The 7,689-nt window shown below is 37.1% G+C and overlaps 1 long non-coding RNA gene across 1 annotated transcript in view; it reads left to right on the top strand.

The window, feature by feature from the left end:
• Window positions 1-6,225, top strand: part of LOC105531477 — a 24,934-nt gene extending 18,709 nt beyond the window's left edge. The window contains exons 3-4 of the long non-coding RNA XR_001004808.1: window positions 3,967-4,259; window positions 6,108-6,225. This is a non-coding gene — a long non-coding RNA (uncharacterized LOC105531477). The remainder of the gene's footprint in view (window positions 1-3,966; window positions 4,260-6,107) is intronic.
• The last annotated feature ends 1,464 nt before the right edge of the window (window positions 6,226-7,689 follow it).

Genomic DNA, 7,689 nt, shown 5'->3' with positions numbered 1-7,689 from the left:
AAAACTGAATGAATTCTTGTTGAAAGCATGCGTAAATGCGTGAATGTATGAATCCATAAGGAAATGAATCTCTCTGAACCTTTGTGATAAAACGACAAACATTAGGCAGTCAAACTGGAGATAGGAGTGGAGAACAAGATATAGTCGAGCTCCCCAAACAATTTCCACATAGTAAGATAGCACTGAGAAAGACAACAAGAAGGGAGTTTATTTTTAAAATACGGAAAACTAAGAGTTACAGAAGATAGACTGAGAGACTCCAAACACTCTTAGTGGCAACTCTAGAAGATGAAAAAACAATGACGCAGAAGTGAATAGTCTAAAAGTTAAAGTCTAATGGTTATTTTCCAACTTAAAAGCTCGCATCTTCTGTGTAACACTCAATCTGAGTTCAGAGTGAGTTAAGGAAAAAATCCACATTGGGACATAATCTAGTACAATTTAGAACAGCAAGTTAAAGAAAAAAAACTAAAAGTTATAAAAAATGTTTTGAAAGGAAATATCTGCAAGAATAACGGCAGACACATCACTGGCAAATTGATGAAGAAATCAATGAAGTATCCTCAGGGTACTGAGGGAGGAAAATCAATATTGAGTTATGTTCTAATCCATGACCATTCGAATTTATGGTGCAATAAAGACATTTTTAGTCTTATTTAAGATAGTTTACAAGCTTTCTGCATTGAAAGGAAGGACTACACATTAAAAAAAAAAAAAAAAAAAAAAGCAAAGTGCCTATGGAGGCATGCTGGGGATTATGAAACTATGCCCAGTAAAGACCCTACTAACATCTATGTGTTCATATAACCAATTCTGTGTCTAAATTTGATTTCTGTGTATTAAACAGTTGTGGCTAAAATTCTAGACAACAGGTTGAGTGGTCCTCTAGTTAACAGCTAACAAATACCATGCCCCTTGTCCTATTGTGGAAGGAGAAGACAGGACCTAAATAATTTTTGACACTGTTGAAAAAATTTAGAATAGGTCCCATTTATTTAAGTATGAATACACTTAAAGAAAGTAAAAGAGAATAAAATAGCTGTTTTAATATCATAAAAGGTAATATTAGAAAAAATAAGGAAAGAAATAAAAAGAAGAAAGAAGAAGGAAGAAAGAGAAAAGCTTTACTGCTAAAAATTATCAAGTTTTTAAATCTTCCTAACATTTCTCTCCAGTGGTTGTGAATTCCTCAGGTTGTGAGCTGGTGCTCTGCCCTCATAAGGAAGAAGTCAGCTCTCACTTTGCATCCTCCCTTGCAGCTAAGGTGCCAGCATGTGACCTTGGCTCTAACAGTAAGCATATTTGAATAGGCATGAGTGAGGCTTCTGTTCAGAGACCAGAGAATCTCAAAAGCAGGTGCTTTGCAGCATCCTTTGTGGTGAGGGTAAGGGAGGAAACCTCCTCTGCCAGGCCAGCCATAGCACCCAGGCCCAGCACTGTCAGTGCTGTCTACAGGGGTTGTGCCCACAGCTCCGTGTTCCTCTGCTGGGGCAGTCCTGCTGGGCCACGTGGGTGTTCTGCCAAAGGATGGTTCTCTGGCCTTCTGTGACACAGTCTGAGGGTCTCTAGTATGCCTAAATAAGTCCCTTTCCTGCTTAAACTAGAATTGATGTGTAATGTATAGCCAACAACTCTGAATGGCATTATGCATGTTGAGGAAAATACAGTTTCACCATGGTACTACAACAATTGATCCAGGCAGCATTCTTCAGTGGACACAAAAACTAATGAATGTAAGTTTGCTAAATAATAATATTTACATAGACTCAATGTTATTTGCTGTTTTACAACAGGAATAAAAATTTTGGTATGGGTTAACTTAACACAGCCTTAACCAAGTGATCCAAGTTAATATCCTCAATAATAGGACAAATGGACATCATCTGCCTACAGTTATGACGCCCTGGGAAGGAAACATCACTTCTTTAATATTTCTGCCAAAAGAAAAGAAAAGCATGACCTCATAACCTGAATTCAATCAGGAGGAAACATGCAACAAACCCAAACTGAGGAACATTCTACAAAGTAATTGGGCTGAATTCTTAAAGTCAAAATCATAAAAGATGAAAGCTGAGTAAATTTCCTGGATTAAAGGAGACAAACTGGACACGGCAATTAAATTTAATGTCAAATTCTGAATTGGATCCTGGCATGTAACAAAGAAAGGTAGCTACAGAAAACATTATTGGGAAAATTAATAAAATTTGAATATGAAATATGGATTAAAAATAGTATTGAGTCAATGTTACATTTTCAATTTTGATTACTGTACTGATATGTAAAATCCCTTTGTCTAGCTGAGAGGATGTACTGAGGTCATCAGAAAAGATCTTACAAATATATTGTTAATTTAGTCTCCACTCATAGATGATAATTTTATCCTGAGGACCTTTTTAACCTAATGGAAATATTGGAGATGAGAAACAAGTTTCTCGCCCGAATTTGAAAATTCTGGCTCTTCCATATTCCCTCTACATTTTGATTGCAAAATGCTCCATTCTTCCTCTAGCTCATCTCTTTCTTGCAATACCTTATTACACTTAGCTCTAAGAGCCAGCTGAACATTCAACATTCTGCTTCAAAATTTAATTGTTCAAATCCAAAAGTTTATTAAGTACATTTGCTGTCTCCCAAGTTAGCATGCATGAGGGCTTTACAATTTGTTCCACCACCACAAGACATGGGTCACTGTAACTCCAGACTCCTGATTTTCCTCCACTTACTCCAACCTTGACCACAATGCAATGACAGGAATTTAAGATTTTTGTTATAGCAGCACCAGCACCCCAAGTCTGCATAGCATTTCTGCCTTAATTACCTATTGTCATGATAATGATGTTTTAGACACTGTTCAGATGCCTTAAAACAATGTAAATTTGTTATTGCTCATGCATTAGTAGTCAGCTGGGCAGTTTTACTACTCTCACCTGGGATCTGTGGTCAACTGCAGGTCTCATCTGTGGTTAGCTGCAGGTTGGGTGAGTGCCTCTGCTGATGGAGGCTGGGCTGTCTGACATGTTTGGGGTCAGTGGCTGTGACCAGTTTATGATGGTTTCAGTTGCAGTGGCTGAGATGACTGGGCTCTCATCCACTGGCCTCTCACATTCCTCAATCCCTCCACACATGTCATCATGGTAAATGCAAACAGCTAAATTCCAGCAAGCCCAATTATGCGAAAAGGCACATGGAAATTTAGTGTACGTTGAAATTATTTTCTTCACATCCAATTGGTTCATATAAGTCACATGGCTGAGTCCAAGGCAGAGTTGGAGAGAAGTAAAAATTATAGAACTGAAGCAGCGGATATGGGGAGACTTATTAAGATCTTTCTGCAACCAACCTACCACATGGTTACCTGGTTTGTGATGAAGAAACTACTGATAATCAGTGGGATAAGTCTTAGAATCGCCATAAGTAGCACTAGGTGAATCTGATATCTACATTGAAAAAATGAATTTTGACCTCTAACTTACATCAAAGAAGAAAATTGATTTAGTTGGACCACAGAATTCAATGTGCAAAATAAAACAATAAAGCTTCCAGACATGTCCCTGCTGATTTATTACCAGTCTTATGATGGGAGTTGCCTTTTGAAAACACAGATCAGTTCATAAAGTCCCCTTCTCAGAAATGTGACATGGCCCCACTCTCTTCAAAATAAATGTCAATCCTTTTATCGTTGCCCTTAAAATCCTTCTAAATCTTACCTCAAGCTACATCCCAAAAAGGACCTACTCCCCCAGACATGCCAGGAGCTGCTCACCCCGGAAACCAGCTCTGTTTGCAAAACCGCGCACTGGCTCTACACACTCCCACTCGCTTTTCTGGTTGCTCAGCTTTCTGCTCCCTCTTTATTGGTAAAATATAAATTGCAATTTCAGGACACATTTTTTGAAGTATTAGGCTCTTGAAACTTTCCAGAGTACACAGGCAAAAAAAACCTCCCTCTCTTCTGTGTGCTCTCAGAATTTTACTCAGAGTCACGTTGCTCGCTGCTGCGCACTCCTGCAGGCACGTCTCAGTGGACTCTGCACTGCATCCCCAGAGTACAGCGTGTTTCCCACCTCCCGTTAGAGATCCAATACATATTTTGTTTGAAAGATGAAACTGATGGAAGAGAGGAAGGAAAAAAGAGAAGAAGGAAAAGGATAGGAAGAAGGGGAAGGAAAGGGACAGGAAGGAGGAAAAGGAAAAGGAAAGGAAGGAAGAGAAAGGAAAGGGAACTTGAAATCCTACAAGGTCTCAAAGTCAAAAAACATGTAAGTCAATTATCACAGACAATAAAAGAACTGCTGCAAGGGCAAGTTACTGGGCCAAATCTGTCACTATTACAACATAGTATGAGTGTGTTCATTCTTGGTCATTGTAATCATTGTTGCTTTGGTTATGTTCATCTATTTTATAATTTGTGGTGTCCATTTAGTTATCTTTTGAAAAAAATATATATATATAGTGCATGTGTATGTGTGTGAGAGAGAGAGAGCGAGTTTTTCACAAATGGAAAGTAAAGATACAATTTGAATTTGGGAGGAATGGAAATTTATTTTAATGTCTGTTGACATTTATTTCACAATGATAACCACATTATCTGCCACTATTAATTTTAGAGATTGCTAGGAAGAAAGATGTTGCATTCTTAATAGATCAAGTATTTTAACTTCCAATAATTGTTTAAGCTAGATTTTCCACTCTGCTGTTATTTAAATGTTTGTGTCTCTCAAAAATTCATGTTAATACTTAATTCGCAATGCAGTAGTATTAAGTTGTGGGGTCTTTATAAGGTGATTAGGTCATGAGGACTCTGGCCCCATGAATGGCATTACTGCCCTTATAAAAGGGTTTGTGGGAGTCTGTTCATCTCTTTTGCCATGTGAAGACGTAGCTAGAAGGTGCCATCTTTGAAGGAGAGTACACTTTCACCAGACAATGATTCTGCTGGTACCTTGGTCTTGGATTTCCCAGCCCCTGGAACTATGGTCAATAAATTTCTATTAGTTATAAATTTTTCAATCTAAAGTATTTTGCTATAGTAGTGTGAAAAGGCTGAGACACACTGATTCTTTTACTTTTCATTGTCATCAAGGGGTAAAACATCTTTTAAAGGTAGCGGAGAGTAACCATCCAGTGATCTTTCTAGACCTCATGGCTGATGTTGGCTTGATGACCCAGAAGAAATGCTTTGAACCAACATTAGTTTTATGCTTAGAGCACACCCATAGGTTCTTATTATATTTGCAACTGGTTACACTTTAATCAATCCCAGGCAGCTGAAGTAAGTCACACAGTTTATGTCTCTTGCTTAACATAAGCTGAGATATATTTCCTGGAATATTATTAGTCCTGAAGTGATTTTCCAGGCAGCCAATGCCAAGTTTTATTTATTTTTAAAGAAGTCTGAATGCTATCAATATTTGGCTTTGCTAATAAGACATTTGAAGAATTTCTTTATTTTTTTCTTTGCTTATGATTTAAATAGAGTAAAAGCTTAATATTTTAGAATAACATGATAATTTACATACAAATTAGATTGAGGTTACCTTACCAAATTCATTTGTTATGATTCAAATACATACCGTTTTAGTGGTCAAAGGTTTAGATTCTGTTCCTTCTAATTGATCAGTTGATTGCTTTGCTGGTACAGAAGCTACCTCTGCATGAGTGTCTGCATTATAGATTTCTGCAGAGGAGCAGATGAGCTGTAGATTCGGAGAGTAAGATCTGACAGTTTGGCTTATAGATCTCCACCCCTCCCGCCATACCAGCTCCTTCTTTACTTTTAGGTGCACTTCAAACACAGCATAAAGATGGTTTGGAATGTAAATAAAACAGAACTTTGATGAAGGTGTTAGTGGAAAAGGCAATACTTAATAATTACCTTTAATATATTAATTATATTAAGTTATATAAGTTAATATAAGTTAAGTTATATAAGTTGTTATATTATATTAATTATACTTAATAATAATAATTTGGGCATAGACTCAATGTCAATTTCCAAAAAATTGTAGCAAAATTCTACTTATGAAATGTGATCAATAATTGCCTAAAAACATTCTGTTGTACTTGGAGAATGTATCCGTCTTCTAAAATGGTGTTTTAATTTTTAGGATTGCCGTTTTAGAGAATTGAAGATCTTTCATCTTCAAGAATTTGAAATCTACCATGGTCTTCACATGTAGCAAAACACAATGGGATGTAGTCATTTGAGAGTGCTATGAAGGCAGTATATGTGTACACAGAAGCCCAAAAGGCTAAAATTGGGTGGAAAAGGAGAGAAAGTTGTGTAAAACATGAAATCATCATAGTTGTGTGGACAGATACTTGACCAGTGGGCCAGACACATCACCACATGACCATGACAAAACGACAGACATCACTCCATCCTCAGTCCCATATTTTAAGAGAGAAATAGTAATAACTGCTCCAGTTTTATCTCCTGCATATTTGTTAAGGGATAATCCTACAAAACATTCACATCAACTTGGGAGTCGTAGATGAAAGCTAACTAACTATAGAGCACTAAATGTTTAAACTCCAACCCAAAGACAAATAGACTTTGTACTTTACATTACTGTGATGTGAGATGAGAAAAGAGTTCAAGTGACATTTCAATTTATCATAGCTAATCATATGAACATTATTCTATAAATGGGGATTCTAAAGTGCTAGATTTTAAAAAACTTTAAAGGATAATTTTAAAATACCCTCAAAAATGTATAAAGCCATGCATGCAAATCCTTATGTCTCCCAATCTCTTGTGAAATGTCAAAACCAATGCAATATGAAAAGAGATTATCAAATTTGTAAAATATAAAGAGGGTCTAGTTACATGCCTGATACGTGGAGCAGCTTTGGCAGAAGACTGAGCAGGCACAACCTGCTCACTATTGGGAAGCCTCTGTAGAAATAGGGGCAGTGCCTCTCAGCCCCCGAATTTCCAGGGCCCATGAGAAACTCTTGGGTCCAGGTGTCTGAGGACTGAAAACGAGCTGAGTGAGCAGAAATTCTTCTTGGTCATGTTCACCCAGAGTTGGGGGAGGGTACACTCAGTCCATTACCAAAGGAGTGATGTCAATTCTTAATGTCTTCATCAATGAATGTAAGCAAACTAAAATACTAGAAATACAAAAACACTAAATACCCTACTAAAAATAGAAAGATTAGGGGGGCTGTGGTATGCACCTGTAATCCCAGCTACTCAGCACGCTGAGGCTGGATGATCTCTTGAACCTGCAAGGTGGAGGCTGCAGTGAGCCTAGATCATGCCAGTGCACTCCCACCTGAATGACAGGAGTGAGACCCTATAAATTTAGAGGGAAAATAGAAAAAATTAAATCATCAAAACCACCATACTAAGCCTGCCACGAGCACAAAACAATATGAAAGAAACAAAGCATTCTGGGAAATAAAAAACTGACTTCCAAATTTTGAAATGTAATAGAAGTAACATACAAGCTACCACAGAAAATCTAATTAATGAATTAGAAAGTTAGTTTAAAAACCTCCTATTATTTAGAGAAGAGGTAGAAAATAGCTTTCATCTTGTGCACCAATTATTACTGATAGATAGTGGTTGCCTATATTAAAAAAGATTCTGAGGTACTGCTTTGGTACAATTCCAATTCCATGGTTTGACTCCTAAATTTCAATTAAAAATCATCGAAGGACCATTTAATATAAAGAAAATAT

Source organism: Mandrillus leucophaeus, unplaced genomic scaffold, assembly GCF_000951045.1.
Source record: "Mandrillus leucophaeus isolate KB7577 unplaced genomic scaffold, Mleu.le_1.0 Scaffold89, whole genome shotgun sequence".
Classification (NCBI taxonomy): domain Eukaryota; kingdom Metazoa; phylum Chordata; class Mammalia; order Primates; family Cercopithecidae; genus Mandrillus; species Mandrillus leucophaeus.
This window is presented reverse-complemented; position numbering and strand designations above follow the sequence as displayed.